This window comes from Hyperolius riggenbachi, chromosome 9, assembly GCF_040937935.1.
Source record: "Hyperolius riggenbachi isolate aHypRig1 chromosome 9, aHypRig1.pri, whole genome shotgun sequence".
NCBI classification, from domain to species: Eukaryota; Metazoa; Chordata; class Amphibia; order Anura; family Hyperoliidae; genus Hyperolius; species Hyperolius riggenbachi.
Window position 1 is genome coordinate 50204818 of NC_090654.1, and position 16837 is coordinate 50221654.

General features: G+C 46.7%; 1 protein-coding gene across 7 annotated transcripts in view; it reads right to left on the bottom strand.

Annotated features, from left to right (window-relative positions):
* The window catches only part of LOC137532315 (renalase-like), a 603961-nt gene that overhangs the window by 58584 nt on the left and 528540 nt on the right, over window positions 1–16837 (bottom strand). The window contains exon 1 of one of the 7 annotated variants that reach the window (XM_068252724.1): window positions 10534–10553. The exons of the other annotated variants lie outside the window; for them this stretch is intronic. The gene's annotated coding sequence lies outside the window, so the exon portion shown is untranslated. Of the gene's footprint in view, window positions 1–10533; window positions 10554–16837 lie in introns of those variants that run through there. 7 annotated transcript variants of the gene reach the window in all.

The window sequence follows — 16837 nt, forward strand, 5'->3', positions numbered from 1 at the left end:
CTGGCTGGGATTCGAAACGGGGACCCAGCGATACACCACCATGCTGCCCCGTGTTTATGGTGGATGGCCACCTTAAGGTGGACCCAAATTAAAAATACAAGATTTCAGAAATGAAATCTATTTTCTAAATTATAATAATAAATAGCAGCCTTTTTTTCAGCTGCATGATGACAAATATAAAATATTTTACATTTATTGGAGAAACCCCTCCCTTCCTTTCATATTGCCGGGACAGAATCCGGCAAACTGGTGGAGTAGGAGGTGTCCGGCAAAGGAGGAATTGCTAATGGCTGCCACCTGTATAACCCTAGTTATGGAAAGAGAAGGGGGAAAAGCATGCACTGAAATGCTCATAGGCTTGAAGGAGTGTTTATTTATCTTTGTATGTGTCAGAGTGGTGCAACTAAATATTTTGTATTAAAAAATGTTTGGTTTGGGTCCGCTTTAAGCGACCAAATAGGCCGAGTGGAGACGGTACTTCTCCACATGCAGTGGAGGTGGTTGCTCTTTACAAGCAACCCACAATTGTGAGTATAACTTTTTCAAATCTCGGCCACATTGAGTGACGTTATCACACGATACTGGGCTCCTGTTGTCCCTATGTTTTTTGTTGTCTTCAACCAGACCTTAAAGAGAACCTGAACTGAAAATTAAAAGTCAAAATAAACATGCACAAGTCATACTTACCTCCTGTGTAGTCTACTTATCAATCTCTTTCTCCTCTCCTGTGTCCTGTTTGTCTACTGTGATCAATAAAATTCTCTGTCCTCCATTTTGAAAAAGGCCATAATCCCCATAACAGCTTCCTTGTCAGCACACTGTTAAACTGTAATATCGCCCACTTGAGATATGGGAAAACATGGACACACCAGTTCTCCTCTCAGTTATAACTGGCAGCAACTGATATATTTCAGTTCTGACAAAATGTTGTCAGAACTGGAAGGGATCACTGTAAGGAGAAAATGGTGAGCTTCTGAGAGGAACTGATGGAAAGGTAACTATGTAATATTCATTTGAAGTTACCTGATGTGTTTATTTTAAATAATTTTACTCAGTACAGGTTCCCTTTAAAGAGAACCCGAGGTGGGAATTACTTTTACTATTGGGGCACAGAGGCTGGTTGTGCGCACTAAGACCAGCCTCTGTTGCCCCATCGTGTGCCTCCATGTCCCCCCTGCTCGCCGCTATACCCCCCGCATTGCTGGCTGTGTCGCCAGCTCAATGTTTACCTTGCGCTGTCAGTCAGCGCCGCTCCCCCGCCTCCTCCGCATCGGCGCCACCCGCCGCGTCACTTCCCTCCTATCAGCGGGAGGGAAGGGACACGGGCAAATGCGCCGATGCGGAGGAGGCAGGGGAGCAGCGCTGACTGACAGCGCAAGGTAAACATTGAGCTGGCGACACGCTGCGTGTCGCCAGCAATGCGGGGGGTATAGCGGCGAGCAGGGGGGACATGGAGGCACACGATGGGGCAACAGAGGCTGGTCTTAGTGCGCACAACCAGCCTCTGTGCCCCAATAGTAAAAGTAATTCCCACCTCGGGTTCTCTTTAAGCTTGTGCATTTCTCCTGGCACTTGCCCTACAGATTCTATACACTGATGTAACAAAATGATCATTAGTCCATACTGTCTCAAATCTCTGGGCCAATAAGCACTTGGGCCCTTTTCCACTAGCAATCACAATCACAAACGCCAGTGATTGCGATTTTTCATTAATTTTGTTATGCAATTGCGATTTTTCATTTGCATTGCATTATCTCTCTTTTAAAAAAACGCTCCAGAAAGCGATTGCGATTTACAAATCAAATCACTATGCTGGAAAATACTTCTCATGATTTCTATGATAAAGTAGCAACCCTAGCGGTTAAAAAATCACTAGTGATTTGTGATTCAGCTGTGCAGTGGAAAAAGGCCCTAGGCCGGATCCACACTATGAATGCTTTTTGAGCTCTTTGTGATTGATTAGCACTTTCTGATCGCTTTTTAAAAATTTCTCCCATTCACTTTCAATAAAATTGCAAGAAAAATCACGGCGATCGCTCACGCGAAAAATCGCAGCAATTTTTACTTTGATTTTAATCAAAGTGAATGAGAAAATTTTTAAAAGCACTCAGAAAGCGCTAATCAATCAAAAAGCACTCAGAAAGCACTAATCAATCAAAAAGCGCTCAGAAAAGCGCTTATAGTGTGGATCCGGCTTTACAACAGGCAAGTAGTAATCACCTTTTATTGTTGTGCCTGGTCTCAGCTGCTGAAAGGTGAATTCTGATTGGCTGCTCTGGGCCTTTACCCAGCGCTGGGGTTTGCGCTCCACGGAAATGGTTTGATAATGACATGTAAAATGTTTTGTCGCTGCAGATTATCAGCGGTGCCGTGCATTCTGCATAGTGGTTTGCTCAGCTCTGTTTGCATACTGCAGTCTTATCAGGAGGAAGCCTTCCTGAAAAAATATAAACTGAACACCAGATAAACACTCTACCATCATCAAACAGCAAAATGACAGCGAGAGTTTCATAGCCAGAGGAGCAGAACGTATCAGAGAGAGCAGGCGACCGAGCGGCAGGCGCCAGCGGAGGCATGTCAGGAGGGGGACAACGTGACACGAGGCTGTCTGTGGCAACTGGAGATGTCACTTGTTTATCCAAATTAGGCTACTATGCAGAGGATGCAACAATTCAATGTGTAAACACTACAGAATGATATCACCGCCTGTGCATGTACTATGCTAAAGGGCGTACGTAATAAAAGGGCGCCCAGGAAAGCCGATAGTAGAATATCGGTAAATTTACAGATGTCCCACTATTAAAGTGTAAAGAAGGATCATAAAATATCGGTATTAAATACTGATATTTTACTATAGTAAACCTAGTCCTACTACCCCCCGACCTAACCACCGCCCCCCCCCCCCCCCACCTGCAGAGACCCCCTCTAAACACCTAACATTAACTACCCAACCACACCCTGTACCTGGCCTTAACCACCCCTGGGCCTAACCTTAACCACCCGCCAACGTCTAACCTTAACCACCCATCCCCCACGCCTTACCTTCACCACCATCCCCCATGCCTAATCTTAACCACCACCCCCTGCCACCAATTGCCACAATCACAAAAAAATCAAAAAACCTAATGTTTTGGGCGCCATCATGCGCACTCATTGAAATAGCAACTTTGAGAGGTAATTTGGACACCCCCCTCACCCAATAAACATCAGGCACTAGACCCAGCGCCCGGCATTTATCAGGCATCCAAATTTCCCCTCAATGCCGCTATTTCAATGGGCGCCTAAGACGGCACCCACCTACAGCAGATGCCCAAATTTCCTGCTACACTCTGAGGCCTCTTTTACTCTGGGCCAGTGCTGTAACTTTACCCCGCCCCACCACAGCCCAATGAAAGCCCATAAGGACTTTTAAGGATTTTTAAGAGACATACTGACTGGGTGCGGCGTGATATGATGAATGTAATGTTTTAGCCGCATCCCCAAAGCATGGATAAACCTACATTACCACGCAGTTATGCATTGAGCTGAAGCAACCTGCGGCTCGTAAAAATCTGATCGGATGATCCCATCTCAGGAAAATATTGAACCCTTAACAGGGACCTTAAAGAGACTCTGAAGTCTCTTAAAAATCCTTTTTTTCCCCCAAAATATTGTTTAACATATTAGCCCTAACTAAACCGCTGCATCCCCTCTGCTGTACACTATCTAAATCCCCCCAAACTCCCCAGGGAGCAAGCCGGGCAGCGCTTCCGTGAGAGGCAGAGCTATGAGCCGCAGCTCTGCCTCTCAGCGCGTCTGTCAGCCCGGATCGCCGCCTCTTCCCCTAGCAGCCATCAAAACAGGGCGTAGATTTCAATCATCAAGGTCCTAAAGTAGTGAAAGGAGGCGATAACAGTGTATACAACTTTAATTACCTGGGGCTTCTTCCAGCACCCTGAAAGTCTGTGTGTCCCTCGCTGCAGTTTCGGTCTTCTTCTGGGTCCCACTGTCAGTGCCCTAGTAGGTTAGCGGCTTCTGGGCATACATGGGCAGTGACGGACTGGCAGGTGGAAAAACTGAGGAAATCCATCTACTGGCCAAGCAGCAGAAACCCTGTGTTATCACTCCCAATAGAAACCTGCAGCAAGCCTTAACTGTGAGCTTAGCCGGCAAGTGGATTTCCTCAGTTTTTTCAGCTCCTAGTTCGGCACTGTACATGGGCATGCACTTCTTGTGATTGTGCACCTGCTGCCACGAGGGTTCTGTGCATGCACAGTGATACTGCACATGCGCTGAAGCCGCAGACCAACTTCAGCACTGACAGCGGGACCCAGGAGGAGACCGGAACTGCAGCAAGGGACACACAGGCTTCTAGGGGCTGGAAGAAGCCCCAGATAAGTAAAGCTGTATACACTGTTATTACCTCGGATGTCTCCTACTCCGGTCGATGTTTGGCAGGCAAGGTTGTGTCAGCTTAAGGCTGCACGTAATGGGGGTGTTCTTTACCAAATGAACTATACAGTTAAGAGGCTAACAGTAAGATAATTACAGGGTGGATTGAAGATCCTGCTTTCTGGCGGATGACGATCTATGGTTAAGCTATACAGGATAAAAGGGGCCTGAAGAAAATGTATGCATGCTTGCTATTATACCGGTATAATTAAAAGAATAGGTGCACCTATGAGGTATGCTGCCCAAAGTAATTGCCCTGTTTTTGGCCTAAGCTATAAATATGTGATTTTTTCAATTGTTTTCAACCTTGTGAATATCAATTGTGGTATTTTCTGATTAATGTCATCAATTAATAAATGTTGTACTTTGATATATCTCAGACTCCCTATAATTAACATTTGATTTTTCTTACCTTAAAGGGGAACTGAAGAGAGAGGTATATGGAGGCTGTCATGTTTATTTCCTTTTAATCAATACCAGTTGCCTGGCAGCCCTGCTGGTCTATTTCTCTGCAGTAGTATCTGATTAAAACCAGAAACAAGCATGCAGCTAGTCTTGTCAGATCAGACTTATAAGTCTGAACCACTGAAACACCTGATCTGCTGCATGCTTGTTCAGGGGCTATGGCTAATAGTATTAGAGGCAGAGGATCAGCAGGGCTGCCAGGCAACTGGTATTGTCTAAAAGGAAATAAACATGACAGCCTCCTTATACCTCTCTCTTCAGTTCCCCTTTAAATCTTTGACCCGGTTTGTAGATCAGGAGTTCTGAGTCCACTGGTTGCATGCTTGTGTCACATGTGTGCACCGGAGGTCTTAGTTTCGGTATACAGATCCCTACTGCCACCATCGAATAAATTTACATATATAATGGCGCAGCTGCGCCACATGTATAATTTTGGCACCAGCACTCAATTAATATATTGGGCAAGTTTAGGGGGTGGTTGGGGTTAAAGGTCAGGGAGGGTTTTACCTTAGGGTAGGAGGTTTGGGTTAGAAATAAGGAAAAAGAGGTGGGTGGGTTAGGGAACACTGACTGAGGCTCAGAGAACACTGATAACGCAAACATTACAAAACCGATAACAGAATATTGGTAAGGGCAATATACCGATATGCTTTCTACATCCTGGACTTATTTCCCAAATAATTGGATCTGGAAAAAAGCATATATGTGAACTACTGAAACAGCCGGTAACGACCGTCTCAGCCGATGATCGTTATGTGTGTACAGTGGCCAACAATCGATATTGCTAGGGGTCGGGGGTCGATAAGGATCTGTCCTGTGTCAGATCTTTAACAACTCCCAATGTCTGACTATTACCGATCTCAATGCTATCTTCATCAATCCCCTCCCTCAATGTTTGATTGGCAAAACAATTACACATCGATCGGTGGGGCCTTAATGCTGGGCATACACGGCTCGTTTGCTCCTTATCAATCGAGCCACTGATGGCTCGATTGATAATTTCCGACAGGTCCGATGACCCGCCGGATCGATACCCCGCTCGATCCCCGTGGGCAGACAATAGCGGGGAATCGAGAGGAAGATAAGGAGCGCCCGCGGGGACTCTTAAAGAGACACTGAAGTGTCTAAAAAAACATCTTTTTATTTAATAAATGTGTTTAACCTAATAGCCCTAACTAAACACCTGCATCCTCGCCGCTGTAAGCTATCTAAATCCCCCCTAACTTCCCCCTCCCTCTCCCCTGCAAAATCCACGCCTTTCTTGGTCGTGGATTCTGCTGCCCTAAGCGCTTCAGTGTGAGGCAGAGCTATGAGCTGCAGCCCTGCCTCATACGCGTCTGTCATCAGCGGATCTCCGCCTCTCCCCCGCCCCTCTCAGTGAAGGAAGACTGAGAGGGGCGGGGGAGAAGCGGCGATCCAGGCTGACAGGCGCGTGTGAGGCAGGGCTGCAGATCATAGCCCTGCCTCACACGGAAGAGCTTACCGGATTGCCCCCCGGGGAGTTTGAGGGGATTTAGTTAGATTAGAGCAGCGGGAATGCGGCTGTTTAGTTAGGGCTATTAGGTTAAACACTTTTATTAAATAAAAAGAAGCTTTTTTTGAGACTTCAGAGTCTCTTTAACCTCCCTGGCGGTTTGTTAAAATCCGCCAGGGGGCAGCAAATACCTTTTTTTTAATTTTTTTTTTTCCATGTAGCGAGACAATGTCTCGCTACATGATAGCCGCTGCTGAGCGGCATCCCCCAGCCCCTCCGATCGCCGCCGGCGGGATGACGTCACCGACGTCGTGACGTCAAAGGGGAATCCGATCCACCCTACGGCGCTGCCTGGCACTGATTGGCCAGGCAGCGCACGGGGTCTGGGGGGGGGGGGCGGCTGCGGCGACGGGTATAGCGGCGGATCGGCGGGCAGCGGCGGCGATCGGAGGTTACACGCAGCTAGCAAAGTGCTAGCTGCGTGTAACAAAAAAAAAATTATGCAAATCGGCCCAGCGGGGCCTGAGCGGTGCCTCCCGGCGGCATAGCCCGAGCTCAGCTCGGGCTTACCGCCAGGGAGGTTAAGTGATTCTTGTTACCATTAAGGTGCCCACTAATGATCCAATCTTTTTTTGTCCTATTTTACCCTTTCTATGTAATATAAGAGATGACCTAAAATATCCATTGAAAGTGTTTTTTCTCAGTTTACCCTTCTACTATATAGATTTGGTAAGATTGGACGCAAAAAAGATTGTATCATCAGTGGTGCGCCATTATAAAGACCTCCTAGTTAAAGGGATACTGTAGGGGGGTCGGGAGAAAATGAGTTGAAATTACCCGTGGCTTCTAATGGTCCCCCGCAGACATCCTGTACCCACACAGCCACTCACCGATGCTCCGGCCCCGCCTCCGGGTCACTTCTGGAATTTCAGACTTTAAAGTCCGAAATTCCAGCTGTGCCTGATGTCACCAGGAGCGTACTGCGCAGGCACAGACCATACTGGGCCTGCGCAGTACACTCCTGGTGACATCGGCGGGAGTGAGGACACGGCAACGCAGGCGCAGTGGTTTTTTAGACTTTAAAGTCTGAAATTCCAGAAGTGAACTGGAGGCGGGCCAGAGCATCAGTGAGTGGCTGCACGGGAACAGGATGTCTGTGGGGGACCATTAGAAGCCTCGGGTAAGTTCAACTCATTTTCCCCTGCCCCCCCTACAGTATTCCTTTAAAGAGAACCCGAGATGTACCTAAAGGAAAAAAACTGGAAACTTACTTAGGAAGAGGGAAGCCTCTGGATCCTTTTTTCTTGTCCTCCTGCAGACCACCACCAGCCCCGGGCTGCCCATGAGGCAGGGTGAGGCAGGTTCCTCAGGTGGTGGAAGTGGGGGGGGCGGCACCCGCATTGCAGTGTGGGTGGGGGGCTGAGCTGGTGGGGGTAGCAGCCAGGAAGGGGGAGCAGTGGGCACAGCGGTGGGGAGGGGGGACAGACCCCCCCTCCATCACCTGGGGCTCCTCCATCCGCGCTCGCCCTCCAGCTAATTGCGCAGCATTTCTATCAGGCAGAGAGCAGGGAAAGCAATGACTCACCTGATGGCATCACTTCCTGCATTGCCGCCCCCTCTACTTCCGCACTGTACCACTCCACCGCTGTTCACTCTTCCTGGCTGCTTCCCCCTCCAGGCTACCTATACTGTGGAAACTATACTACCTATTGGGAGGGGGCGGGGCATCCTCACAAGTTTGCATCAGGTGGCAAAAAGTCTAGAACCGGCCCTGACCGCAATGGGACCCTGTTGAAGATCACAACTGTGCTCCTCTTCATGCATGAGGATGAGTGGCTCCGGCCCGGGGCGTAACTATAAATCATGGGACCCCCATAGCAAAACTTTGATGGAGGTCCCCAGTGTTCACACCCTTCCCTTGCTTCCCCCTAGGGGCCCATCCCACAAGGGTCATAAAAAAGTGTGGACATCGTAATCTTCTGACCCATAACAAGTGTAGCCACAAAACACCTGATCTGAAGGATGGACCCATTTATCAGAGGGAGTGAAGTAGTAGTTGGGGCCCCCCTACAGCTCTGGGCCCCCCTGTAGTTACTACCCTGTCTCCGACTTACTGCGCAGGCGCGGCCATACTTGCACAGGCTTGGAGAGAAGCGTGGCCACGTAACATATCCAAACAGCTCAATATATGTTACGAGGGTCGGCGCACAGCAACGGTGGGGGCAAGGAGGATGTGGGGAGCCTTCGCAGGATCCAGAGGCTTCCCTCGTAGATAAGTGGGCAGCACTATGACATAGTGGTTAGCGCTCTCACCTTGCAGTGCTGGGTCCCCGGTTCGAATCCCAGCCAGGTCAAAATCTGCATGGAGTTTGTGTGTTCTCCTCCTGTCTGCGTGGGTTTCCGCCTGGCACTTTAGTTTCCTCCCACATCCCAAAAACATACAGATAAGTTAATTGGCTTCCCTCTAAAAAGTGGCCCTAGACTACGATACATATATAGACATAAGACTATGGTAGGGATTAGATTGTGAGCCCCTCTGAGGGACAGTTAAATGAAAAAACAATATACTCTGTACAGCGCTGCAAAAGATGTTGGCGCCATATAAATACTAAATAATAATAAGTATCTGGGTTGTTTTTTTTTCTATATTTTTAGCCTCGGGTACACTTTCCTGATTTGGTGCATGCCTGCTCTTAGCATGCCCCTCTCTACTTGGTACATGCCTGCTCTTAGCACGCCCCTCTCTACTTGGTGCATGCCTGCTCTTAGCATGCCCCTCTCTACTTGGTGCATACCTGCTCTTAGCACGCCCCTCTCTACTTGGTGCATGCCTGCTCTTAGCATGCCCCTCTCTACTTGGTGCATGCCTGCTCTTAGCACGCCCCTCTCTACTTGGTGCATGCCTGCTCTTAGCATGCCCCTCTCTACTTGGTGCATACCTGCTCTTAGCATGCTCCTCTCTACTTGGTGCATGCCTGCTCCTAGCACGCCCCTCTCTACTTGGTGCATGCCTGCTCTTAGCATGCCCCTCTCTACTTGGTGCATGCCTGCTCTTAGCATGCCCCTCTCTACTTGGTACATGCCTGCTCTTAGCACGCCCCTCTCTACTTGGTGCATGCCTGCTCTTAGCATGCCCCTCTCTACTTGGTGCATGCCTGCTCTTAGCACGCCCCTCTCTACTTGGTACATGCCTGCTCTTAGCACGCCCCTCTCTACTTGGTGCATGCCTGCTCTTAGCACGCCCCTCTCTACTTGGTACATGCCTGCTCTTAGCACGCCCCTCTCTACTTGGTGCATGCCTGCTCTTAGCACGCCCCTCTCTACTTGGTGCATGCCTGCTCTTAGCATGCCCCTCTCTACTTGGTGCATGCCTGCTCTTAGCATGCCCCTCTCTACTTGGTGCATGCCTGCTCTAAGCACGCCCCTCTCTACTTGGTGATTGCCTGCTCTAAGCACGCCCCTCTCTACTTGGTGCATGCCTGCTCTTAGCACGCCCCTCTCTACTTGGTGCATGCCTGCTCTAAGCACGCCCCTCTCTACTTGCTGAACTAAGAACTAAACAATCATTAACCCTCTGCACTCATGACACTCACATCAAGCTGAAACACTAGTAGCATTAAAGGGACCATGAGCAGTGATTAAAAAATGAAATCAGGACTTACCTGGGGCTTCCACCAGCCCCCTGTAGCCCGCAAGGTCTCTCGGTATCCTCTGGGTCACCTCCGTGGTCCCGCTGGCGGCTCCTGTAGGTGCACGGCTTTGGCAAAAGTCGTGCATGCGCAGTGCAGGGACCCGGCCATCCATCACCTGTGGTGTCATCACATGCGTCGCCGTAAAGGTCCTGCCCGTGCGCGGTACAGTCTTTCTTGTACCGTACATGCGCAGGACCCTTACGACGAAAGGGGACCTTACCTTCCAAAATGGATTGCATGCAATAGCATTGTGTACTAGACCCTTGCACTAGCGATGAGGTCTCCCGGGTAATGGTAAGGGTCCCTCCCTATAGCAGTCAGCACACAAGCAAACATTTAGCAGGATGAGCATAGCCCCTCCTTTCTTGCAGAACTGAGCAATGCAGATGCACAGATAGGTCTCGGGATTTGCATTTGTTTCTCCTGCCCATGTGTCATTTCTACCAAAAATTAAAATATTCCTTCACCAACCTAACGTGGACCAAGTGTCAAACCTTGACGTGCCTATCCTCATCTTGGCAGCAGATGGCGCTGTCTACTTGCATATTAACCACACCGCACGCAATTATGCCATACATGTCAGCAGCCTCACTGGCAGGAGATGGATAGATAATTCACCCTTACTATTAAAAAGGCTGAGGGAAGAAGGAGGAGGAAAAAAAAACAATTATGTCTTTCTTCAGTTATTAATCATAATTTATTGCTTAACATTTTCAGCGTAGAAAAAAAAAACCCTTTAAAAGCTCACCCCTTGTGTGGATAGCGAAAGGCCAAGCAAGCGGGAAAAAAAAGAAAATCCAGTGTACATGGATTCTAAATATTTCAGGTTGTGTGACTTTGTGTTTGACCTTATGAGAAGATGAACTAATCCTGCAATATAATAGACTTTTATAGAGATATGGAAAACGGCTCCGCTTTATCTGCGTCGCCATGGCAACCATCAGACTATGGGCCTTGCTGGGATGCACGGGAGGTTATTAAATGTGTGCTGGTGTATATTGGAAAAATACAGCTTTTTTGTCATTGTGAGTCACTCGTAGCCTTTCATACGTAATGTTTGGGTTATTAAAAAAAACGACAACATGTTCTGCCTACGCCAGGCGCGGCGAAACCAGAAATTCAGGCTGCAGGAATAGCATTCTTGCTAAACGATGGCCATACAGAGATTTCAGAGAATTTCTCGGTTTAGGCTTCACGTACGCTATACACGGTTTTCCATTTTTTCACAATTTTTTTTTTGAATGTTACAATGTGTGCGATCGAGAAACATGCAGTACGCTGCAATGGCATCCTATGCGATTTGAACAGTGTGTTTGGATGCGTTCACACTATACACGTTGTACTATAACATAATTTACAGTCACAAAGCGAAGAACTGCAATGATTGGACAATGTATGTTCAAACGTATGCGTTGCCACTGTGGTGGGCCGGATTAGGTTGTGAGAGCGCAAGGTAAGCTGTCCGCTAGTGGACATCCGCATCTTACGCCTGCATTTGAAAGTGAATGGTGAAGTGGTACTGTGTATTGCGACAAGCGCGTTACCAGAAAAACGCTACTTTTGAAATCCGTTGTGATGTGCTGATTCAGTGTGAGCTTAGGCCCCATTTACACTTCATTATTTGCTCTCAGTTATAACTGAAAGGAGAACTGATTTTCAAAGTAATGCCCATGTTTCCCTAATAGGCTCTGTTCACACTATACGGGTTTTAACTGAAAGATTTTTCATAATGCACTGCTATGGAGAAGACAAAAAAAATGCATACTGATTAAAGAGAACCTGAGGTGAAATTTTTACATCTTAATAGGACCCAGAGGCATGTCATGTGCACAATGGCATGCCTCTGTGTCCTTCTATTGCCGCTGCTAGTCCCCCCATGGTTCTGTTGTCCCCCTGAAAATATCGCCAGGCTAGCGACCATCTGCTTGTCGCTAGCTGTCTGTTTACCTGAGGCTTGTCAATCAGCCTCCTCCACATTGCAGCCTCCATTACAGGCTCCTCCCACCACTCCCCGCCTCTGCTAGCTTCCTCCAATCAAAAGCCAAGCCAAGCCGCGACCCAGGAAGTACTCTGAAGCCTGTAATGGAGGTGGCAATGCGGAGGAGGCTGATTGACAAGCCTCAGGAAAACAGACAGCTAGCAACAAGCAGATTGTCGCTAGCCTGGCAATATTTTCGGGGGACAGCAGAGCCCAGAGGGGGGTGGGAGCGGGAATAGCAGCGGCGATAAAAGTACACAGAGGCATGACATTCCGCACATGCAGAACATGGAATCGCACATTCCTCTGTCTCCACTGTGTCTGGCTTCATGGCAGATTCAGGTAGCCATTATATACCAAAGTGCATAGCACCTGTGTTGCTCTTTGCTACATTGTAACGCAATCCCTTTCAACTAGTTAAATGAGACAGCTCTGCGTTGTGCTGGAACTATGTGTAGCAGAGCTACATGTAACAGCTATGCAGTGCATTAGTGTGTCCATCAGAGAGTGCTGTCTAAGCACTGCCTAATCACTTTTGCGTATCGCACACAGCAAACTCAGGGTCACAACGCATTCGTGTGTACAGGCCCTTATGCCTGGTACACACCATGCAATTTCTCTTCAGATAGAAGGATCAAATAAATAATTTCCGAAAGGTCTGATCTGATTTCTGAATTTCCAATCACTTCTATACAATATTGATCAAGAAACGATCGAAAATCAGATTGGACCTATAGGAAATCAGCTATTTGAAGGGAAATTGCATGGCGTGTACCAGGCATTAGGCTAGGTTCACAGTGGGATTTGCATTGCGTTCCGTGTGAGAGCAGGAACGCAATGGAAGCGAAACCAGCACTGCATGTTATCTGTGCGTTGCGTCGCATACAGTAAATGGAAAGTACGCTTCACTATCACTATTCTGCAGGAGAACAGAGGCGCCAAAAGGATAAAAGGAAGCTAAATGAGCTTAAAAACCAAAAAAGACAGAGGTGCCTGGCTCTTCTACTGACCACATAAGCTATTGCTCCGTTGTTATTGCCTGATGAAGCGGGATCAAACCTGCGAAACGCGTTGCATATTTGGAGTTCATAAATAAAATGTATTGACTGTCTTTACTACAGCCGTTGTGTGTCTACTTGGAGGAGGTAAGTCCACCACTACCTCCTCTATTTACCAAGAATTTGGTTTTTAAGCTCATTTAGCTTCCTTTTATCCTTTTGGCGCCTCTGTTCTCCTGCATAATATTGAGTCCACCCTGGGTGGAGGGTTGAACCCCCTTTTTCTCATCTACAGAGAGCGACTTCTTATTCCTGAGTGGGGTCAAGAAAATCTCCCCACCTGCCTTTACAGTGGTTGCCTAATGGTAGCCCTGGTTTGTGAGTATTAATATTTACTCTATCTAGTAATCATTTACCAGTACATATTACACTATTGGGGCTCTTGGTGTTCCTTGTTTTTATGCTTCACTGTCACTGTTAATGCTCGTATTTCGTGGTAACGTACTGCATGCAGTGCTTTGGTATGTCGCACTCAGTTGTATTGCACTGCATTCCTCGCACTGTGAATGTTGCATAGGTGGAGCAGTGTTCTCTCCAGGCTCTTTTAGCTGGGTGCTCCACCCGGCTAGTTTTGGTGACCACCCGGCTTACCTCCTCCAATGCTGTAAGCAGAGATGCGCCAGCCATGCATTCTCTCATCTCGCCCCACCCGGCTACTTTTTCATGCTACTCGGATGGAAAAATTACTGGGGAGAACACTGTGGAGAATTGCATTGTGGCAAGCCACGTTAGAATGTGGCCGTAACACTGCACCGCAAGGCACCACTGTCACTGTGAGCATAGCCTTAGTGTAATGAATGAGCTGTGAAAACTCGCACTAAAGCACACACAAAAATCATCATTTTACTTGCGGTACTTCAAAGCGCCCTGCATTAAAAGATTTGTCATTCTGATGATCCTATCAGTCATTCATGTAGCAGCTAAAGAATAAAATACTTTGTCCAAAAAGTGTTCAGAAGGGTCACTTTTTTCAATACCTGCCAGTTCTTTATGTGTCAGCAGAGCAACTGTTAAAAACATACCTCCCACCCTTTTGAGATAAGAAAGAGGGACACTTAAAGGGAACCTTAACTGGCGGGTAAAAAAAAATTCACTTACCTGGGGGCTTTCCCAAGCCTCCCGCAGCCGTCCTGTGCCCGAGCCGGTCCTTCGGTGCCCTCTGGTCTCCCTCCGCGGCTAAGTTTCGTTTTCGGACGACTGCCAGTCGTCCTGGGGCAAAGCATCCTCTTCTTCCGCATTCCCCGTCGTGAAGAGCCAAACGCGTCATGCGGACGCGCTTTACAGCTCTTTATGACGGGGAATGCGGAAGAAGACAAAACTTAGCCGCGGAGGGAGACCGGAGGGCACCGAAGGACCGGCGCGGGCACAGAACGGCTGCGGGAGGCTTGGGAAAGCCCCCAGGTAAGTGAATTTTTTTTACCCGCCAGTTAAGGTTCCCTTTAAGCCACACCCCTAATTATGCCCCCATCACAACCCCAGTCACGCATACCATAAAGACTTCATAAGAAAAATATGTTGTTTTATAATTCAAACCACACTGGCCCTTTCTATCCTGGTTCATTTTCCTTCACATTAACATTTTAAAATTAGTAATGTATAAATGTAAAGGATGGGAATAAAGCTTGGAGTCAATCAAACACATTTTGTGGTAGATAAATATATATATATATATATATATATATATATATATATATATATATATATATATATATATATATATATATATATATTTACATAGAAAGAGGGACAAAGTCCTGAAAGAGGGACAAATGAGGAGGCAAGAGGGACAGGGCTCCAAAAGAGGGACAGTTGGAAGCTATGGTAAAAACATGGATCCCCCTCTTCACTGGTCTCTTCCAACTGACTAGCCATTACTTCACCACTGTCTCTAACAGGTCAGCAGCTTCATGCAGAGAAGCAATGGGAATTAGAAGTCTTGTCAGCTGCAAGTGAGGAGGGGGATCCCAGTGCTTGCTAGCTGCCGAGCTGAGAAATTGCTGTGATTCCACAGTAGTGATTGCAATTTAGCAGAATCGCAATTGTGTCTGCCTGCAACATTTTTGGAGCATTTGTGCTTCAATACAAAGTATAGGATTGCAGCAAAACTGCTTTCCAATCGCTGTACAAACCGATTTTTAAGTGCTTTTACAACCAAACCTATGGAAATACCAAATCGCTTTGAAACTCGCAAATTGCAATGGCTGTGAACAGGGCCGGTTTAAGCAACAATGGGGCCCCAGGGCAAAATAAACCTGGGGGGCCCCCCCAACATATACCCCGAAACAAAAATCGGCATTAGGGGACCTTTTTTGCAGCTGGTATAGTCAGGGTGTGAAGTCCCAATCGGTCGGAGCTCCACATTCTGGCTACCCCAGCCTGCATGGGGGACAAGGGGTTAAAAAGTTTCAGGAGGGGGGACCCCACATAATTTAAAAAAAAAAAAAATTCCCACACTCTAAACATAAAAAAAAATTGGGAAAATAGGAAAAAATGACAGGGATCTTCATACAGCCATATTGCGGCTGTATAGCGATCCCTGGCCAAAGCGCTGCGGCTGCGTATAGACCCCCTGGAAACCCGTCAGGAAATGTATTGCGCTTTCGTTTGATGCATGTAAAATTACACTACCGTTAGGTTTGCTACTAAAAGTGACATTTACCGTACTTAAAAGTATACTTTTTTCCTTCGAAACTTTAAAATCGATTTTCTCAAAAACTATAGTCTTTTTGAAAAATTGTTTTTTCCTCTTATTCCCAATGATCTCCTTAACATATCATGCAAATTTCTAGGGTTTCTAGCATTTCAGGTGGATTTGCTATTAACCATTAAAGTCGGTAGGTTTTTAAATGTGTATTTTTTTTCCTTTGAAACTTTAAAATCGGTTTTCTCAAAAATTTTGAAAAACATTTTTTTCCTCTTGTAGCCACTGGGGGCCCCTACAAGCTCTGAGGCCCTGGGGCAGCTGCCTCCTTTGCCTCTATGGTAGCGCCGGCCCTGGCTGTGAAAATCACCTGCATTAAATCCGAAATTGCTTCAAGAATTCCGCAAAAATTGCGACCAAAAGTGCTCAGCGATAGCGATTCGTGCTGTCTAGAGGTTCTCAACCTCAACCCTACAATCAGGAAACTGGGCGGGACAGAGCAGCAACCCCTCGTGTTCTCTTGTGGTAAAACTGTTGGCGCTTCACAGATTTGTTCACCATCTTCAGCATGATTTCAATGTTGTGAATCTGCAAATATATGTGGCATTCAGAATTTTTGTTAACCTTGATACTCAACAAAATGTGGGCAGGTGCAACATTAACCACTTAAGCCCAAAGGGTTGTTTATTTTTTTCATTTGAGCAATTTTCACCTCCTATTCATTTTCCAATAACTTTATCACTACTCATGACAATGAATTGGTCTATATCTTGGTTTTTCCGCCACCAATTAAGCTTTCTTTTGGGTGATACATTTTGCTAAGAATTATTTTATTCTAAATCCATTTTAACAGGGATATTAAGAAAGAAATGGAAAAAAAATCATTATTTCTCCGTTTTTGGCCATTATAGTTTGAAATGAATACATGCTACCGTAATTAAAACCCATGTATTTTATTTGCCCATTTGTCCCGCTTATTACACCATTTAAATTATGTCCCTATCACAATGTATGGTGCCGATATTTTATTTGGAAATAAAGGTGCATTTTTTCAATTTACGTCCATCACTATTTACAAGCTCATAATTTAAAAAATTA